Below are 21787 nucleotides of genomic sequence, written 5' to 3' on the forward strand. Positions count from 1 at the left end.
CATCTCTGCTGTCACTTTGCATGGACAAACTTGGACTGTCCCAACCTGTTCATATATTTTACCTACTTTAACCTCTCAAGAACTTTCACATATAAAAGAAAGAAAATTAAATAAATGACGTAGTACACCGATATAGGGCTGTAGCATAAACCCGACCTCAGAGTTGTCCCATTGAAATGGAATTATTCACAGCACTAATTAAAGTTAAACCTGCATGTAAGTGTTAAGCCGAGATTAAGGCCACAGTTTATGAGAGGTGCAGACGCAAGAAGAGAAGAGCTGTGCAAAGACTGAAATACCACTTGGAATTTGGCCCAAACAATGCATCATGAAAAATAAACTCATCCTGTTATACAGTAATAGAGCTGGTTCAAAAGGGTTTTACACTGACAATGCAACCTTTTAATGAAAAATGCCACTTTGGATTACATTGTTCATTTGAACAAAGTTCCCTTTTTAAAAAAAAAACATTTTGGATTTCTCTGCCCACCTGAGAGAGAAGGTGGAGTTTTTCCCACCAAAACTAAACAAAAATTTGATCATTGAAAACATTTGCAAATAAGTTTGAAGAATATGGCGGGGGGGGAGGGGAGTGGTTTCTTCTTCAATTTTCATGAACCTCTCCACCATTGCTATTTTTGACCAGTTCTAATTATGAATAAATGTCTGTACGTACATGAATGATAAATATGTCTGCTACTGAAACATTTACAAACAATGGCTCTTATCAGGAGCACTGAAGTCACATTACGTAGAGAAACACCCAGGCCTGCAGGGTTCACATTCTCAAAGACATAAACAGCCCCAGGACGGGAATGTCACACACAATACAACGTGACTGGCCCGGATAGGTTAGGTCCGTGTTTTGCAGTTGCTGGCAAATTGTGCTTTTTTGAGGTTGGGGGGGAGGTGGGGGGGAGTTATATTTGAAAGGAGTTCTTCATCCTCTCCCACTCTCCTCCAGGGGTGCCGGAACAGGGGGGACCAGGGCCCACCACTTTTTACTGGCCATAAGTGTGAGCGACTGGATGAGTGGGGAGAGAATGGAGCTGGGGTGGGGGGGGCGGGGTTTTGGAGGCAAGGGGCGGCGTGAAGTGGGAGCTCAGGGACCAGGTGCTGGTTCCATGTGCCCTTAATCCTCCCTCATTCCTGGGGAGTGTCTCAGTCTCTGACATGGTCTCGTTCCCTTGCATCACGAGGATGTCACAGCCAAGATCATGGGCCAGCTTCACGTCATCCGGCAGTTGCACCAGATGCCCGAGGCGCTGCAAGGGCTGTGGCTCATCTGATGCTCTTCAAGGTTCCCCTCCCTGTTCAGCAAGTCCCGCTCCCTGCTGCAGGTACTGCTCTGTCTCACTGTAAATGGGGGGCTAGTGGAAGTGGAAATGGAGGACCCTGGCACTCACAGAAACTCTCTCCCCTCTCTGTGGACCTTGGTCCTTCCCTCGGCCCCCCAAATTCCTTCATCTGAGGCAGGAGCTCTTTCCTTCACACCCACATCCCTCCCCTCTTTCCTTGATCTCACCCCCATCCCATTCCCCGTGCTCCCAGGCAGAGATCTTCCTGCCCCATATGGCGCAGAAGGAACTTTGGGTCAGGGCTACAGACTGTCTGCCCAACTGAAGCTCAGGAAGCTCCACATTTGAGGAAGTGAGGATGGGACAGAGGCTCCGGGCTAGCTTCATCTCCTGCCCTTTATTCTTCCTTTGGCCCTTCTCTGGGCTCTCAGAGTCTGACATGAAGAGGAGCTTCCTCCCCCCATGTCTTCTAGGCCCCGGGGTGTGTGACAGCCTCCCAGATGGTTGCAGTCAGAAGCTGAGCCACCTCAGGGAGCAGTGGGGACACTTCACCTTTTCCTATGAAACCAAGCAGTGGTAGTTCTCAAAGAGGCTGAGAGGGAAGAGCCCGCTCCCTCATGGAGGTAAGAGCCATTGACTTCTTTGGGCATATGGGTTTCTTGGGGGAGAAATGGGATCCCTGCTGCATAGCCTGGGTGGGAGCTTCCCCCATCCCTGGGACAGAAAAATCTCCATCAATGAGCCACCCTTGTTTTTTTCCTCGCAAGAGCCTCCCCAGAGATGTCCTCAAACCTGATCTCGTGGGAGCATTTCTGGGAGGAGGCTCCCGTCCCTCAGTCTCCAACTCCATCATGCAGTCTCATTCACATAACATCTCCGCTCTCCAGCTCCACTTCCCGCAGCAGGACAAATGAACCTTCAGCTCCTAGAGAACAGACTCTGACCTCCTTCTGATCAGCGATGGGGTTTCATTATCCTCTCAACAAACCTGTCAGTCTCTGAATGATGAAGGGCCTGAATGTCAGAATCACCAGAACCAAGAAAATTCCAACTGCAGCCAGTCGAGCCTTTGTGAACTTAGCTCATCTGGTACCAGGTCTGAAGTGGAGAGGTCTGAACTCATGGACTCATAGATTTTAAGGTCAGAAGGGACCATTATGATCATCTAGTCTGACCTCTGCACAATCCAGGCCTCAGAATCTCACCCATCCACGCTTGTAATAAATCCCTAACCTGTGTCTGAACTATTGAAGTCCTCAAATAATGGTTTAAAGACTTTCAGGTGCAGAGAAGCCTCCAGCAAGTGAACAGTGCCCTATACTGCAGAGGAAGGTGAAAACCCCCCAGGGACTCTGCCAACCTGCCCTGGAGGAAAATTTCTTCCCCAGCCCAAATATGGCCATCAGCTAAACACTGAGTATGTGGGCAAGACTCACCTCCTCAACCCAATAAGAGCAGGGCTGGGCAGAGCAGGTGTGTAACAGGGAAAGGAGAGTGCTTTCCCCTGGGCTGCAGAGCCTGGGGCTTAGCTCAACTGATTACAGAATGAGTCCTATCTCAGAGGGACCATGTATTGGTCCCAAAAGAACCAGAGTTCAGCAGTGATAAAGCTCAGCTGGGCTATGAACTGGAATGAGAACTAGGTAGGAAGTTGAAAGCTGCAAGGAAAGCCGAGAAGGGAACTTGAGAAGAGAGGTAGGATGTGCCCAGGGAAACCTGCAGCAAAGAGAAAAGAGCAGACCTAGCTGTTGAGTACAGAGGCCTGGGCTGCTACCTGTGTCAAGGTGGGAGAGGGTTCCTCTACTGGCCCCAAAGAAGGGGGCATGCATGCACCCAGAGAGGGTTATGAAGCCCAGCAAGGGCGCTGCAGGCTGAGGCAGAGCCCCAATAATAATTCCCAACATGTTGTTCGCTTTTTTTATTAGCGGTGCATGTTAAGCTGATGTTTTCACAGAACCTAGCCACGAGGACTCCAAGATCCCTTTCTTGCCAGCTAACAGCTAATTTAGATCCTGTCATTTTGTATGTATAATTGGGATTATATTTTGTCATTTGGATTACTTCACATTTATCAACACTGAATTTCATTTGCCATCGTGTTGCCCAGTTACCCAGTTTTCGGAGATTCCTTTGTAACTCTTTGCAGTCAGTCTTGGACTTCACTATCTTGTGTAATTTCATATCATCCACAAATATTGCCACCTCACTCTTTATCCCTTTTTCCAGATCATGGAGGAATATGCTGAACAGCACTGGTCCCTGGCCAGGCCTTTGGGAGACGCCACTATTTACCTCTCTCCAGTCTGACAACAGATTATTTATTCCTAACCTTTGTTTCCTATCTTTTAACTGGCCTACCTGGCAATGCTTTCAGGATCATCCAATGATCCTTAATTGAATTGAATGACAAGCCTTTTGTGATCTTAATCACCCTGCCTCTGTTTATCAACAAACTCCCAGGCTCAAAGGGGGAAGCTGGGAGCAGCACAGAACTTATCACACTCAAGCTGTGCTGAAGCTAGGAGCTTCATCTGGGCCTAGGGCATGCCCTGTGAGCAGGCCTCTGGGCCAAAACATGGGGGCAAGAGCCCTCCCCTGCTCCCCCCTAAACGGTGCCCCTATCTGGCCTAGGCAGGAACCACATGTCTCCTAACCTGCACATCCTGAGGATCCAGAGACCTCTCTCCAGATCCTAGTGCTTCCAAAGACCCAGACAGCCTCTCTCCCTCCACCTCTTGCCAAGTCTACCCACAAGGGAGCTTTCCTGCTCCCTTTTAAATCCTCCCCCCAGTCTGTGCTTGCCCTGCAGGTGTGTTGGAGTGGGGCTGGCTGAGGCCAGAGCAGCTCCTTAACCCTTTGTTGCCCTGTTACAAGAGGTAAGGAATAAAGTCCTGCCTTCCCCAATTGCTCGGGGGAATCTTCTCAGAGCAATCAGTGTAGGGCTTTATGCCTCCCTACAAACTGATCACTTTACATGGTGTGTCAAGAAGCTGCACACCCCTCGCCCGCTTTGTTTAGAGCAACATTAACTGCCAGAGGGACTTCTGCTCTCAATGCGCCAGCCCTGGGGTGACCAGATACAGCAACTGTGAAAAAACGGGGCAGGGGGTGGGGGGTAATTGGCACCTATATAAGAAAAAGTCCCCTGAGTCCAGATTTGAAAGTATCCCTTCCTTCCCAGCTGCAGCTCTGTGGCTGCTTTGGCAAGGGAGAGCCCCCCGCCCCACCCCCCGTCCTTTCCAGCTCGAATTCAGGGGCTACTGTGGTGGGGGAGAGAACCCCACTTCTTCCCAACCCCAGCTTGGGGGCTGCTGCAGTGGTGGAGAGAGGGCACATCCATCGCATCAGAAAGTTTAAGACTATGGATATTAAAATATGAGTTGTGTGCTTTTAGGTGTAGAACAAAAAAAGTTGTTATTATTATTAAGGGGTTTTTTTTATGTAGCACTGTGACGAAGTGAGACTGTTCTTTATGTTTTCTCTGACTCCTCTGTGGGTGCCTCAGTTTCCCCTATGCATTTCTTAAGTATCTTGGTGGGGGGATAAGGGGATATGATAGTTGCAGAGCCCCAGAGGGCCAGTGTCATACCTTCAGCCTAGACACTGGCTAATTCCCTGTCTCCTGGCCACTGATGGCCTGGGCCCCTCCCCTCAAGGTGCCAACTGAAGGTGTCAGAGAACAAAGAGACCAGGTGTCCTCCTGGCTGGGGAAAGAGACAAAGGCCAGAGGAGGGGCTGGAGAGTTTCAGTTTGGAGCTGGCTGGGGAAACGGAGGGAGGCGCAGACGTGGTCTGGCTTCCCTGCCCCCCAAGATGGACCTGACTGAGGGGTCCTATTCTCTGTACCAACAAACTCTCTTTTAGACCGTGTTCCTGTCGTCTAATAAACCGTCTGTTTTACTGGCTGGCTGAGAGTTACGTTTGACGGCAGAGTTGGGGTGCAGGGCCCTCTGGCTTCTGCGGGAGCCCCGCCTGTGCGGACTCACTGCGGGAGGCACACGGTGAGGAAGGGGATGCTGAATGATCCGAGGTCAGACCCAGAAAGGTGGAAGCTGTGAAGCTTCTTGCCCTGGAGACAGTCTGCTCACAGCGAGGAACAACACTGGGAAAGATCATTGAGCGTGGTGTCCACACTGACAGTTTATTGCCAAAACGTTGCCACAAAAAGCTCTACGCCTCTCGTTGAGGCGGTTTTATTTTGCTGCAAAAACAGGAGACTTTTGTCGCTTGGAGTGACATTGCAGTGTGTTCGCTCACACAGTTTTGTCCCCAATCATAGACTCTCAGGGTTGGAAGGGAGCTCAGGAGGTCATCTCGTCCAACCCCTCCTGCTCAACGCAGGACCGATCCCCGACTAAATGGGACATTTCAACTTGAATGGTCCCCTGAAATGTGTGTGAGCTATGATAGACTATCTGTTCCACCTTGTACTTAGCTGTGATACCGAGTACATTTCCCAGACTGAAGAAGAGTTCTGTGTAAGCATGAAAGCTTGTCTCTCCCACCAACAGAAGTTGGACCAATCAAAGATAACACCTCACCCACCTTCTCTCTCTCTCTCTCTCTCTCTCTCTCTCTCAAAAAAAAATGTTCTGTTGTTTTCAGTTTTCTGTCAAAATCTTTGGAGGTGGTTTGCACTGTGCTCCTTTCTACTCAGCTGAGGAAAGAGAGAGGGGAGAGGAGGGGGGAGAGGAGCTCCTAGATACATAGATTTTAAGGTGAAAAAAATCCATTCTGATCATTGTAGTCACATCTCCCGCACAGCAGAGGCTGGAGCTTTCCAGCCAGCGATTCCCCCCTCAGGCCCATCGCCCTAGGGGGCTGGTGAAGATACCCTTTGGGGGAGCTCAGGGAAATGGTCAGGCCCCACTCTCCGGTGTCGGGGTGGCTGTCTCTATCCCAGCCTGGTGCGGAGATGAGGCCCCAGCAAGGAGGGGAGGGAGGTTGGAGAGCCAGCCTGCCCCACGCTCACCCCACAGCAGCGTGCTGTGGGGCTGGGCCCGGCTCCCTGCTCTGGCCTGTTGGCTCTCCCCACTCTCAGATTTCCTGGGCGGCTCATTCCAATGAGTGGGGCTCAGACCTCTGACCACCCCAAGGAGACAAGGAAGGTCCCCAGCCCCACATATGGTGAAGGTAGGATGCTGGTGCCAGGGTAAAGCGGTGAGGGGCCTGTGGGGGGTTCCGGGGTGAGCCCCAGGGGATCGGAGCGACTGAAGAAGGGAGAGGGGGGTTGGTGTAGCCAGGAGCTGGGGGCATTCGGGCTGATGGGTAGGGTAGATGGACCGGGGTATTGGGGGCCACAAAAGGGCCCTGGGGGGAGTCGGGGTGCTGGAGCAGTGGCAGGAGGGGCTGGGGTGAAGACAGAAGGAGGTGTGGGGAGGGAAGTGGTTTGAGGATGGTGGGGGATGGGGGCGTAGGGACGGGCTCTCACCAAGCAGGAGGCTCGCTCAGATCTGGCAGGGGGTGAACCCCCTCTAGCCCGAGCCCACCCCTGGCAACACCCCTGGCTTGTCCCGGAGCTAGAGAGGATCTTTTAGAAGGAGGCATCCAGCCCTGATTTAAAGACTGCAAATGACCCAGAATCCACCACAGCCCTGGACAAACTGTTCCAATGGCCAATTGCCCTCTCTGTTAAAAATGTGCCCCTTCTTTCTCACCCAAATTTGTCTCCCTTCTGCTGCCAGCCATTGGCTCTCATTTCGCCTTTGTCTAGGAGACTAAAGAGTCCCTGGCAACCATCAACCCCTCCCTGTAGGTACTTCAAGTCAACTCTTTGTGGAAGCTTTGCTCACCTTCTCCCTGTTAAGTTACATAGTTTGAGGTTCTTGAGTCTTTCACTGTAAGGTTGCTTTTCCAGATCCCCAAATCGTTCTTGGAGCACAGGTCAGCACCACCATGTTGTGCGACAGACACTTGACAAAATTACTGGACTTAGTGACAGACATTGCAGGAAGGATTATGTCTTTCAGTCATTCAACCCAGATTCCAATTGCCATGGACATCACAACTCTGAACCATTTACCAAGGGATGTGGTGGAGTTGCCATCATCTGGAGACTTTACAGGAAGGCTGGAGTCTCCTTCTAAAAGCTACACTCCAAGTAGGGTCATAATTGATTGACTTTAAATAATGAACACGCCTTTAGAGCAGGGATGTCCTTGGGGAGCGCTGTAACCCCTGAGGCTCAGAGTTATGGGGCAGCTGTGTCTGATTCAAAGAGAGGGGCTGAGAGCCCCAGTCAGAAGTATGCACCTCCCTCCAGCCCAGGATTTAGGTGCTGAACTTTTTGAGGGGGCAGGTTTGGGACACACTCCTCTTAGCATCTCCCAGGGGCTACCTTAGGTGCCTGCCTGCAGAGCACGCTGGCTTTTGTGACTCCCAGTCTTAGTCCTGTTGCTCCCCATTCATTGTCCAGGGAGCCTGAGTATCTGTCTCAGGCATTGTGAACCCCAAGGGTGTTTTCCTTGCTGCTGACAAGCTTGGAGTTGCTCCACTCTACGTTCCTGTGTGAATCACAGAAATGCAGGGTGGGAAGGAACCTTGAGAGGTCCTCACTGCCCGGGGCAAGATGACCCCAGTGCCCTGCTATTGACACAACCTAAATCAGTGGTTTTCAACCTGGGATCCGCACACTATGTCTAAGGTTTCCAAAGGGGTTTGCACCTCCATTCAAAATTTTTTAGAGGTCCGCAAATGAAAAAAAGCTTGAAAACTACTGACCTAAATGATTCTGTGTTGGAATGGGTACTGACAGCAGTGAGATAGGATGTGAGAGTGGTCTGCGGCTTTAATGACGGGTAGGGAAAGCATAGGGTTAGTTGGTATCATGCATGCAACAGCGAAGGGATTGTTGTGACACAGGGGCCCCTTGGTGCCAACTGGCAAAGAGTTTGCTGTTTACAAGCAACTCCTGTCTCAGAACTGACAAACTCACTACAACTAATACATCTTTTTCAACGTGTTTATCCATAAAGGGTAGCATCCAAGGTGTCTACTGAAAGCTTATAATGTACTGCTACTCAATTATTGCGAGGTGTACATATAGGGAATAGTGTAGCTGTACTAAAAGTTTTGCTCTTATGGTCTTGGAGTAAGAGTTAGTCAGCAGGGAATCCTGCCTCGGTGATGGCCCATTTAACTGGGAGGGAGTTGTCATCCCTCCCTGGCTCATCTATTATGTAATGTTTCGCTCAATTGTCTACCAACCCAGAACAATCAACGGAAAGCCAAAGACACTATAAACATCAAAACCCCATGGAAGCAAAAAAGACGAAATGACAGGGAGGGGACGGCCCTGTCTGGGAATAAAGACAAAAGACTGATTCCATATATGATAGGAGAAAGAGGCTGCACTCGTTCACTGAGGAGGTACCTGGCCGAGCAGGGGTACTTTATGAAAGACCAGGTCCTAGCTCCATGGGGCCTGCAATCCCTGTGACAGACTGAACTTTGGGGTGAGAATCTACTTTATTAGATAGGAAAGGTGACCATGAGTAAGCTTAGGCCCTAGTTTGTGCTTTATGATTTTGTTTTGTATGTAGCCATTTGCTTCTGTCACTCACTCTTGTTTCTGTGTGAATCTCTGTTCTTTATTAAATAAATTCCCTTTTGTTTTACTGTGACTGAACTCAAGTGCTGTGTGACAGAGGACCGGGGCGGGGGCGGTAAGGTGAAACTAAGGAACCCAGCGATCGGGGTGGATGCCAGAAGGGGACACTTTGAAGGGACTCAGGAGCTGGGGTGCATCGACTGTGAGGCTGCAGGGCTGGTGGAGACCAAAGGAGAGCGTCTGAGCGGCCAGTTGTGTCCGGAGCTCTCACTCAGCCAGCACAGGCAGGACTCCCTCGTGCTGGAGGCAGGGGGTAACAAGGTGACTCCCAGCCCTGGGCACCCCAAGAAGCATCATAGTTGTAAAAGTCTGGTTACATTTTACAGGGCCTGGCTCAGCACTGAGGGCCAGGCAGCTGTAGATATACCCGTCCATTGCCGCACGGTTGCTCTGTGATTCCGCAGTGTTCCTCCCCATACTTTGGTTGTAGTGAAGTGGCTTTCAACCTTTATTCATTGCAGACTCCTAAAAAATTTCCAAGGAAGGTATGCACCCCTCTGGAAATCTTACGCAGACTACGGACCCCCAAGGGGTCTGTGGACCACAGGCTGAAAACCACTGGTTTAGTGCAATAGCAGTGCCTCGCAATGTTTGCAGTTGCTACCAGGACTGCCATGGCAAGTTTTAACACAATCTGCATAAGCATGTGAATTTTAGAGCACTTGGAGTCATCCACTTAACAAGAAGGGCTTCCCAACCTTGGCTAGGGCAGAGCTGCCTTGGCTCTCCATTACTGTATGAAGCAGGGGGAGAATGAGTGGGAGGGGATCCACCCATCTATCTGCAGCAGATTGGGCTCAGAGAGGTGGGAAGTGGCCCACTCATCTCCCTGAGAGGTTCTCAGCTGAAAGAGAACACCCAGGAGGGCTCAATACAGCCTGAAAGCACAGCTCTGAGGCACGTGAACTGCCCCTGTTCACTTTAGTGGGGGTTCCCCTCCCCCCACCCCAGGGCTGGAGAGTTTCTGGTGTGTCAAGCACCCCCCTTCTCAGCAGTGTGTCCTTGGTACATGCCCCAAACCTGCCTGTTCTCAGCTCCCCCATCCAGAGGGGCAAGGGCTCCCCTGATCCTGGCCCACAGAAAGGCTAGCTCCACCTGAACCTGATTCAGGTAGGAGGAGACTAGAAGAAGGGGTCAGACCCCCATAGGCAGGCAGGCAGGCAGGCAGGGCCAAAAAAATACTGCAGAGCTGTGTGGGGACCATAAATTGGAGTGACCAGGACATCTCTGTAAATGCGCATGAGCTAGCCCTGACCTTAGTACAGACACACACAGACTTTCACTGCCATTCAGCTGGTTGTGGACATCCAAATCCCCTCAGCACTTTTGAAATCTCAGCCTGATCTCCCTGGGAAGGGAGTGACTCAACGCAGGCACACCTCCTCCTAGCTGGTCTGGGAATCAGTTCTCTCCCCATCTGGTGCCCTCTTCCATGAGTTGCTCACATTGCTACCCCTCCCTATAACTCAGGGTGCTCCCTTCTTGTGACTCAGCCCTCCGGCCAGGTCACTATGTGGCACCTCAGGGTAACGCAGTCCCAGCCGACAAGCTGTCCATCTGCCTTCTCAGGCAGCTTCTGTCCCCACGCCAGGTCCTGAGCCACTTTGCCGGTGGGGGGACCCAGGCACCCTCTGACTTGCAAGCTAGGCCTGCTCAGTCTGAGACCTGGTTGCTGCAGCCCAGCGCTCTATCTCCTTGCCTTCCCCTGGGTTCACCCCTGGAGCTTCCTCCATGCCCCTTTGCTACTTCACTCCTCTAGATCTCTTGTCAGACTCCCTGGATCAGGGCACAACTCCAGGGCTTCTTTATCCCCCTGGATCTCCTCCTTGTCCCAGGCCAACTCCCTTTCTCTCCAAGGAACAACTGCAGACATCCTGCCTCCCAGCAGCTCGTTCCTGCATGGGCTTCCTGGCTTGATAATGCTTGCCCAGCTCCTCCCACAGCTGGGCTTCACCTGCCATTAGGCCCTATCAAGCCCTGGTTTCCCTCCAGGTGCAGCATCGAAGGTTAATTGGCCCCTCCCAGCCCACATTAACCCACTCAGGGCTTGTGTGGGGTGGACACCCCATCACACCCACATACCCAGTGCAATTTTCTTGAGCTCAAAGTCCTTACAAGAAAGAGAAGCATGGCTAACCCCCTTTTGCAGATGGGGAAACTGAGGCACGGAGGAGTCATGTGATTTGCTCAGGGTCACCCAGCTGGTCAGTGGTAGGCATGGAAATAGACAGCAGGCTCCCAGCTCCCCAGCCACTGCCTCCCAGGATATAAACACCAAGTTAGTGAAGAAAATGATAGAGGCCAGGATTGTCAAAGGGCCTCACGGGGGCCAGCTGAAATTCCAGGGGAGCTGGGCCTCTATATCCCTCTCAAAGCCCTTTGAAAATCCAACCCTAAGAGAGGGGATATTATGTCAATGTTTGGGTTTGTTTGTTTTTTGCATGTGTTTATTCTCCTTGACATGAGACAGGAGAGATTCTCTTGCCGTGAGCACCCTGACTGTGCTATGAACTAAGGTGAATGGAGCGTTAACTAACAGAGATACATGTGTGATTAATTCAAAAGTTGACGTGGGAACATGGAGGTTTTTGGGGGGGTTTCCCCAAGGTCAGACTGGCAGAGCCTGGGGGGTTTTCGCCTTCCTCTGCAGTGCAGGGCAGGGGTCACTTGCTGGCTTGAACTAGTGTAAATGGTGGATTGTCTGTCACTTGAGGTCTTTAAATCAAGATTTGAGGACTTCAGTAACTCAGCCAGAGGTTGGGGGTCTATTCCAGGAGTGGGTGGGTGAGGTTCTGTGGCCTGCGATGTGCAGGAGGGCAAACCAGATGATCATGATGGTCCCTACTAGCCTTAAAGTTAACGTGATCTCCAGAGGGAAGACAGAAGCAGCATCCAGCAGAGCCCCTCTCAGCTGCAAGGGGTGCTGCAGGAGGCGATGGTGACCTGCTGTACAGCCTGGATCCATTTCATTTGAAACACATTAATTTCACTGACGCTCTGCTTAGGACAAAAATATTTAAAAAAACAAACAGAAAAACAAACCAACCCAAAAGGCTGCTTCATTCTGTGCTCATTAAAACCATTCCTGTTAGCAAAGCTCCTTCTAAAAAGAACTCTCTCCAATGAGCCTTGCAGTGTCTGTGAGTGTACCGAGACCGACAGGAGGACACACTGGTCATTACAACTTCGCATGTCTTAATGAGCACTCAGAGAAGGGCTCAGCCCAACACAGGGCTGGGACCAGCCTGGAGAGCTGACAACTCTCTCGAGGAATTACGGGCCAGCAGCACAAACAAAGTTACTCGTTGCTTTAATGGGTCCCGCCGCGGGCCATCAGAATGGCAACACTGCTGGGAAATGCCAGTCTCGGTGGCAGTCTCGTGGGGGCTGATTAGAACAGAAAGTCAGAGGCATTGATTAAAGTTAGACAAAGGAAGGGACGGGTCTGTTCCTATGCAGATAGCCCCGATGGGCAAAGCCAAAGCAGTCAAGCCGTTCATTCCCAGTGCCTGTGACAGGTGATCCCCCCCTTCGTAAATTCCATCAGACCCTCAGGTAGTTAGGGAATGTGAGGGGCTGGGGGGGGAGGGGCTGCAGTGAAACAGACATGTAAACAAACCTCAGTTTCCCACGAGGTTAGCAAAGGCGTCACGGCCCAGGGGCACTGAGCAAATGGCAATTCCGGGTTTCTAGGCCTCAGTGACTGACGGGCATTGCTGTCCTGCCCGCAACCCCTACCTCTGCCGATGTCCTCAGTCCTAACCCACAGCCCCCTTTTCCCCCACCCTGTTCCATCTCTGGGCTCACACACACACAGCTGTGCTGCTGCCCCTCCATCCCGACCCGCAGCCCCCTGCGGTCCCAGCCCTGACTCCCTGACAGCTCTGCTGAGGGATCTCAGCCCTGACTGACAATACCCCTGTTGTGCCCGTCCTAACGCTGCCCATACATCACAGCAAGGAGCTGTCATTGCTGCCCTGCCCCAAACACACAGCGCTGACAGTTCCCGTCCGTCCTGACCCTCTGCGATCCAAGTCCACCCCCCACCAGAGCTCTGTCAATGCACCACAGTTGTGACCAGCAGCTCTCCTCCTGCACTGCTCCTGCCCTGTCTGCAGCACGCAGGCGAAGGAGCCTGGCCCAGGCCCTGCGTCCTCAGAGCTCTGGTATTTCTGTGGAGTTCTGAGCTCCGGCAGCCCCTGCCAGGCCAGGCCCAGGCCAGAACTGAGCTGTCTCCATGCCTCACAAAGCAGCTTGCACTTCTCCCCCCTCACCCACCCACTCTCACAGAACAAGTGTCCTTCCTTCCGAGAGGGCGCAGAAGGGAAATACGCATCCCGCTCCACACCCGAACGAGAGAAGAGGACAGCAGGGATGCATGCACCCGCACCCACACACTGAGCAGGCCTCATTCCCTCCAGCAGGGGACAACAACAAAACACACACATACAAATACACAGCAGATCCCACAGCCTCACACACACATACTGTCCCAGATCCACAGGATCTGTGGTGCGCCCCCAGCTTTGGAACAGTTCCTTGGAGGATCCCCTTCGATGGGCCAGACCCCCAAAGGGTCTCTCTCTCCCTTCAGGGGAGGCCACGTGGCCTCACCACCTCCTGGACTGACCCTCTGGGGCTCCAGCCCCCCTGCTTCATCCCGTGAACTCTGTCCAGCGGAGCCAGACTCCTGAGACAGATGTGTCCACTGTGCAGGGTCCCGGGCGCCTCCCCCAGGATTCGCGGTGACATTCGGGCAGCGTGTGCAAAACAGCTGGCTTTTTCATTCACGTGGACTCAGCCTAGGAAGCTCTTAGGTTAGCACAGAGAAATGAAGGTGAAAACATCGTCCGTTCTGGTCAGCCCAGGGCCCCGCCCAGCCGCAGTGAACCCAATGTCCAGGCTGTGTCTGTCAAACCTCTGTAGTCAGTTCCCAGGAGAGAGAGCATCTGGAAGCCACCTCTGACCCCCCAGCTCACCCCTTCCCAGTCCTCCGTTCTCCAGCTGGCAGGTGGGTGTCTTGGCTCAGCTACCCTGCGAGAAGGGGGGAAATCCAGGCAGCCCTGGCATTGTCTCGCTGGCCCCCTTGTTCATCTGGGTCAGTTTCAACCAGTTCCTTAATGACTCTTCGTGCCACCCAGACAGGGAGCTGACACGCACACTCCTCTGTCTTTTAGCATTTCCTGAAAACACACGGAGTCCTTTTCCCCGCACTGGGTAACCACGTGCCATAGAGGGGAAACCGAGGCACATAGTGAGGTTGTAAAAATATTACCAAAAATTCCCCCTTCCTCACATATACACATACAATATATCACCAAAAATGTTAAACTTCTGTTACAGTTCTGGGTCTTCATAGTGTGAATCAGAATTCACCTTCCGTGACTTAAGTGGGGCTAATGCATTGGGGCACCTGAGACCCTGATTTGTCTCCAGAGGTCAGTTTCTAACCTTGGTCTCACTGGCATAAGTTTGGAGAAGAAGAATAATTCATAAGAATAGTTTTCAGAGTAACAGCCGTGTTAGAACGCCACTAGCCGTCACCTTCAGCCCCCAACTAAAACCCCTCCAACGCATTATTAAGGATCTACAACCTATCCTGAAGGATGACCCAACACTCTCACAAATCTTGGGAGACAGGCCAGTCCTTGCCTACAGACAGCCCCCCAACCTGAAGCAAATACTCACCAACAACCACATACCACACAACAGAACCACCAACCCAGGAACCTATCCTTGCAACAAAGCCCGTTGCCAACTGTGCCCACATGTCTATTCAGGGGACACCATCACAGGGCCTAACAACATCAGCCACACTATCAGAGGCTCGTTCACCTGCACATCCACCAATGTGATATATGCCATCATGTGCCAGCAATGCCCCTCTGCCATTTACATTGGTCAAACTGGACAGTCTCTACGTAAAAGAATAAATGGACACAAATCAGATGTCAAGAATTATAACATTCATAAACCAGTCGGAGAACACTTCAATCTCTCTGGTCACGCAATCACAGACTTGAAGGTCGCTATCTTACAACAAAAAAACTTCAAATCCAGACTCCAGTGAGAAACTGCTGAATTGGAATTCATTTGCAAATTGGATACTATTAATTTAGGCTTAAATAGAGACTCGGAGTGGCTAAGTCATTATGCAAGGTAGCCTATTTCCTCTTGTTTTTTTCTACCTCCCCCCCACCCCCCGACGTTCTGGTTAAACTTGGATTTATGCTGGAAATGGCCCACCTTGATTTTCATACACATTGTAAAGAGAGTGGTCACTTTGGATGGGCTATTACCAGCAGGAGAGTGAGTTTGTGTGTGTGTGGGGGGGAGGGTGAGAAAACCTGGATTTGTGCTGGAAATGGCCCAACTTGATGATCACTTTAGATAAGCTATTACCAGCAGGAGAGTGGGGTGGGAGGAGGTATTGTTTCATGGTCTCTGTGTATATATAATGTCTTCTGCAGTTTCCACAGTATGCATCCGATGAAGTGAGCTGTAGCTCACGAAAGCTCATGCTCAAATAAATTGGTTAGTCTCTAAGGTGCCACAAGTACTCCTTTTCTTTTTAAGAATAGTTTGGAGCACGTGATGGGGATCCAGAGACCTTAGCTTTAATATAGGAGCTGGCCCTGACTTTCTTTGCGACCTCAGCCAAATCACTTAGGCAAAAGTTTTCAAACTCAGGTGCCTAAAGTTAGCCAGCAAAAATCCCTACTAATCAAGGTTGCCAGACTTGTAGGTTTGTTGGGCACCTGCATTTCTCAGTGACCTGTCTGGGAGCCAGGGCTGCCCAGCAATCCTGAAAAACACACCCAGACTAAAACAGAGACGTTAAGACTAAGATTTTCAAACTGCTGAAGGGATTTGGATGCCCAATTTCTCTTCATTTCTACGGGAGTTAGGCATCTAACTTCCTTAAGCACTTGTGAAAATTCCACAAAGCACCTAAATACCTTTAAAAACCTGTCCCTCTGGATACTAGGATTAGATGCTTTTGAAAGTGTGACCCATCTCCTCTCTGTGCTTCAGTTTCGCCAGATGGGGCTGAGGTCTACGGTTGGGCCAGATGAGAGCGAAGTTTGGCACTTTGAAAGCAGCTTTATAGAAGCTAGATGTCCAAATCCCATTGAAATTCAGTCGGATTTAGGTGCCTAATTCCAGCCTAATTATTATTATTAATTTTAGGTCCCCCCATTTGAAAATGTTGGCCACAAATCAATCTTTCTAAAGCTGTTCATTTGGGAAAAGCAGAGGTTGCAATTTTCATTGAGGAGCAGGACGCTTAATGCTAAACAATTCTTTTGAACAGCCACGGATCGGTTTCGCCAGGAGACTCATAGGTTCCCAGCTGTTCCAAGGCCGGAAGGGACCCCTGGGATATAGTCTGTTCTGGGCATAGCACAGGCCAGAGACCCTCACCCACGGACCCCAGCGTGGCGGTGATGGCTGAGCGTGTGTTGGAGGCATTGGACTGGCCCTAGGAACTCCCAGCTCAGTTCCTGGCTTTGCCCCAGACGCCCTGTGTGGCACTGAGCGCATCGCGTAGGTTGATGTTTTCAAACTAAATGTGATGGGAATTGTGTGTCCAAATCACCTGGTCAGGATTGGAAAATATCAACCTTAAACTCTGGCTCCAGCTGAGGATCTGGCCCACAATCAGCCGTCACTCCATTGGAGTCGCTGGGCAGATCCCCAGGTGGTGTGACCCGGCCGTAGCTCCACTGGACTCATCTCCTCCCTGCGTGTGCTCAGACACGACAGTGCTCAGAGGCATTTACCTACCTAGATAGACAGTGGGGGCAAAACCTGTCCCCACTGAGATCAAAGGCCAACCTCCCATTGGCCGTCTCACCAGGATTGGGGCCTACGTGCGTTCCCTGCTGGTGACTCAATACAAAGGGAAATCTCGGCGGGTGCCTGGGGCGCTGCGATCCCATCCACAGTCCAAGCGCCCCAACCAGCCCTTGCTGCTCAGGAGTTTTGACTGACAAATGGGAAGCATTTGGAAGCGAACCAGTAAAGAGAAAAGATGGAGAATACAGCAGATCTCCATGAAATTCTGGCTGCTTCATGCGGTCGCCAGAGAGCAGCAAAGGATAAGGAATGAGAGGGAAGCAGCATTATAGGGACTGGACGGGAGGGGATGACTCACTGGTCTCTTCTGGCCTTGGAAACTATGGGACCATCTCATCTTCCCTCGTGTGTAACACAGGCCCTAGCACTGGTCCCATTTTGGGCTGTATTAACAGGAGGGTCGTACGTAAGACGCGGGAGGTAACTGTCCTGCTCTACTCGGCCCTGGCAAGGCCGCAGCTGGAGTACTGTGTCCGGTTCTTGGCACCACACTGAAGGAAAGATGTGGACACATTGGAGAGAGTCCAGAGGAGAGCAGCAAAAATGACCAAAGAGTTAGAAAACCTGACCTGCGAGGAAAGGTTAAAATACTGGGCATGTTTCGCCTTGAGACCAGAAGACTGAGGGGGACCCGACAACAGGCTTCCAATAAGCGAAGGGCTGTTCTGAAGAGGACGGTGATCCATTTTTCTCCATTGCCACTGAAGGGAGGAGAAGCAGCAATGGGCTTAATCTGCAGCAAGGGAGATTCAGGTTAGATATTAGGAAAAACTCTCTTTCAGGGTAATCGAGCTCTGGAACAGGCTTCCAAGGGAGGTTGTGGAATCCCCGTCATTGGAGGTTTTTAAAACCAGGTTGGACAAACACCTGTCAGGGATGGTCTAGGTTTACTCTCGCTGACTCAAAGATTAAAGGATTTATTCCAAGAGGAGGTGTGAAATATACATTTGATAAGTGAAGTTTCTTGCTCAAAACTATTTCTGCTGCAGTAACTGACCAAGATGTTACCCATCATGTATCTACCCCAGGTATTATACCGCACCCAGCACTGTCATGTCTGACTCCCAAGTATTTTTCGAGTTATCCTCATAGCACAACTGGAAGTGGGAATATCATCATCATCCTCATCCCTATTTTTCAAAGGGGAAACTGAGGCACAAAGCAATGAAGAGACTTACCCAAGATCACGCTATGATACAGTGACAGAGCTGACAATCGAACTCAGCACCCATGTTCCCCAATCCAGGGCATCACTGGGATGCTCTCTGCAGGCCAGTCTTAGATATCGCACCCCATCAATATTTCGAGGACCACACTGTATTAAGTTTATGTATCATTGTGGGCCAGGAATTGTACATAACTCCATAGGAAAGGGCTATACCAGCTCCTCCAGGAACCAAAAATACCAGGGGAGGGGTGAGTAAAGCAAAGCAACTCACCATCTATGTCTACGCTGCACCCTACGCCCGGACTCTGACTCGTGTCTGAGCCCAAGGCCCCCTTCTGCGTGCACGCAGGTCAATCTGACTCAGTGCAGGAAGCACTCAGGGTCCCAGGATGCTGCTCGGGGGATGGGTCAGAGCCCAACTCCCACTGAGACTCGGGTCCAAGCCCTGTCACTGTGCAGTGTGGACGTGGGTCAAGCCGCAGACCCGAGTCAGAAGGTCTGCACAGTGCAGTATGGACATGTTAGCACAGCTAACCCAGACCCAGCATTGTAAACCCAGGCTTCCAATGCAGCGTGGACACTCAAGCACAGGCTTGGAAACACCGAGTCCACAAGCCTCGGTTTACAATGCAGTGTAGACACCCCACCGCAGACTGATCTGCTCCACAGAAGTTCCACGCCCTCATGGGGGTTCGCACACATTGGGTCAAGCTGGCTTTTCCAGAAACGAGGAAACAAAGAAAGGACTTTTGCTCTGAAAGGATGAGCTTGAACTGACTCGGACCCATCGACGGACAGGACCTTCTGGGCTGGCGGAAGCGTTGGAAAGACTCTGACCTGCTGGGGCCCCATAAGACTGACGGGTGACTCCTGCTATGTTCAGTGTGTTTACATCGGTTTCTCTGTGATGCTTTTACCACAGTAGAAGCCAGAAGTCCTGAGTCCCAGTCCCACCTACTCAACCCACTAGGCCACATTTGCCTCCAGGAACCAAAACAGAACCCGGGAACGCCATGGGCCAGTCCCCTGCTCTAGTCGCTAGCATGCCAAGCCCAGCCAGAGCCAAGGAGAGGACCTAGGAGCCAGGACCAGATGGGAACGGATGGGGCATTACAGGCTGGAGGGTTCATACATTAATGGGTGTGCTACAGTACGTGAGGCTGTTTATGGTCACATACGTGTGAGTACAGATGGTCGTATGCTTTTATTTTGTTATTCTGTGTGTGGATTTTCTATCTATCTATCTATCTATCTATCTATCGGCTCAGAAATACAGACTGGGTCTGCTTCAAAGTCCACTGGAGTCAGCTGGAAGTTGGGATATCCAAAGGCGCCGAAGGGAGCTAGGCAATCAGCTGCTACCAACGGAGTTTATCTAAAGACCACTGGAAAGACTCACTCCGGCTGGAGTTTTCAATGGGAGCTGGTTCCCCAGCTGTCTCTGAAAGAGCCTTTCCTCTGACTTCAGTGGGTTTGGAACAGGATAGTAGGTTGGGATTTTCAATTTGCAAAAGCCTCGTAATATGGGCTGAAATACTGTGCCCGTTGGAGTCGAAGACAAAACCGCCTTTGATTTCAATGGACCAGGGTGTCACTGCTGGTATTGAAGTTCCACTATTCACAGCGGGAAGTGAGAATTAAGATCTCTGAATTCCGTCTGGCCTTTGGGGAAATCTCCGTCCCAGGGCAGCATTCCTTCAGGCCTTAAGGCAATTAATCCATTACCTGGTATCTTAATCCTTCCCTGGAGTTGCTGCGCAATGTGGCTGTAAATTGAATTTGCTGAGTTGCCTTCTCAGACACGGAAAGGCTGAAATAGGGACACCACCCAGCACAGAGTCATATGCTGAAAGCTGTTCAAAGGAGGTCAGTGCTGGCTAACATGAAGTGGGAAAACTGTTTGCTTCTTCCGTATGTTCCTGCAGTTTCTTGATAAAAATAGCACTTTCTTTCCAGAGAATTAACCAGCTGAGGTCTTTCATCGTTTGCTTGAGTCCCAGGATGTCCTGAGAAGGGCCCGGTGCTGCCCAGGATGGACACAGCGTGAGCATTAACCATCAAGATGGACGGTCAGGTTTTGAAGCATTTCTTCCTGTGGTAGAGAATTCAGCAGCTGGTGAATGGGGAGGGATTCACAACACGCAGCACGGGGCAAGCTTCCTCCATCTGCTGCCTGATTCCACCTTTCAGCCTTCACCACGGAATTGCACTTGCCAACACAGCACTGTTCAGCTGGAAAATGACTGACCAGCTCTAGTCTGGACCTAGGCAAAGAGGAAATGAAGAATTAAGCCAATCACTGTGCTCGTGTTTGCGTTCAGGATTGTCCAGTGAAGAGAAAACTGCCATTACGACAAAGTGAGGTTGTGTTTGGACAAGCAAAGATCCTGTTGGTCTTGCTGGCTGTTCAGTAGCTGAACTCCGTGCAGATGGGACTAGGTTGACACTGGATGGCTCATGCAGGGTGAGGTCAGTGCAGCCACCTCTGGGGTGGGGGCCGGAGGCTGTTTACAGAGGGACCCCTCAGTCATTTGTAAAAAGCGAAGAGATGTGCGACATTGATGCAGACGATCCCGAGGACTCCCCCACAATGCAGAGAGGAGGCGGCGGCTGTGAGCAGCGTGGGGGTTACTCAACAGTGGGTCAAAGTGGGGTGGAGCCGGGGGGGCAGCCATCGCTCCTCTTCAGCCAGCGAGAGGCAGATGCATCCAAACTGGTGGCAGAGATGGGATCCCAGCTGGGGGTTTGCTCCGGGCTGGGCACAGGCCGCCCAGGTGGGTCTGCACCCAGTGTCCCCTGCTGGCCCTCGGGCTCCCAGTTGGACGCCCAGGGTAGTCTGGGGAGTGGGTGCAGGGATCCTGGAGGGGGCTCAGAGCCCGAAGATGGCAGGGCCAACGCTGCAGCCCAGCAGGGCGTTGGCGGCTTCCAGGCACTCACTCAGCCGGGCCCCTGAAATGAGAGGGGGGCACTGGAGAGACACCAGCCCGGGGAACGAGGGGAGGGCCTGGGGGCAAAGGGAACAGAGCTCACAGCACGTGGGGGACTGGCGTGGGGGTTGGGAAGCTGGGAAGTAAAGGTGCTGGGGGGCGGGTCATGGAAACCCCAGAAGGGTGCTGGGATTGGGATGGGGAGAGGCTGGGGACGGGGGCTCTCGAGGGCTGGGCTGTGGGGCCCTGGGGGGCAGGAATCTCAGGAATGGGGACCCATGGGGCACAGGCTCTCAGAGCCCTGAAGGGGGCTAGGCTATAGGACATGGGGGGCAGGCTCATGGCTCTGGGCCGTGAGGATGGAGGTTCTTGGGGCCCAGTCTCAGGGGCCCCATGGGGCAGGGACTCTCAGGGTCGAGACCTTGGACACTGTCCCTGCCCCCCACCCCCCAGGCACCCTCTCACCTGCTCAGTCCTGCACCTAGACTACAGCCTTGGCCTCCAGCAGCTCGACTCATCACGCTACCCCATGGCCCAGTCGTGCAGCCAGACCATGGCCAGCACCGTGGCCCAGATGCTGGGGGTCACGTCCTGTGGGGGGCAGGATAGAGACAGCCTGAGTCAGCGCCCAGCCTGGCCCCCTCCCCTGACCTCCAGCCCTCACCCAGCCCTCCCCCTTCCCTAGGGACCCCCTACTCCATCCCCCCACCCCGACTCGGAGGGTTCCTATAGCCCCCGCTCCAGCACCGTGGACCCTCTACCCAGATGCCCAGTGCCATGTCCAGGGAGTAGAGAGATGGCCTGAGACAGGGCCCAACTTGGGCGCCTCCATTTGGCCCTGGGCCCCCTCGATCCAATGCTCTGACCCCGTTAGGGGGTTCCCAGCCCCCCAAATCTGGGCCCGTCTCGCCCACTGGGCTCCAGGT

At 52.1% G+C, this 21787-nt stretch overlaps 1 protein-coding gene across 1 annotated transcript in view; it reads left to right on the forward strand.

Annotated features, from left to right (window-relative positions):
* The window catches only part of LOC140898396 (uncharacterized), a 317402-nt gene that overhangs the window by 153627 nt on the left and 141988 nt on the right, over positions 1 to 21787 (forward strand). The gene's annotated exons all lie outside the window — the stretch shown is intronic.

The sequence above is a fragment of the Lepidochelys kempii genome, chromosome 14 (assembly GCF_965140265.1).
Source record: "Lepidochelys kempii isolate rLepKem1 chromosome 14, rLepKem1.hap2, whole genome shotgun sequence".
Classification (NCBI taxonomy): Eukaryota; Metazoa; Chordata; order Testudines; family Cheloniidae; genus Lepidochelys; species Lepidochelys kempii.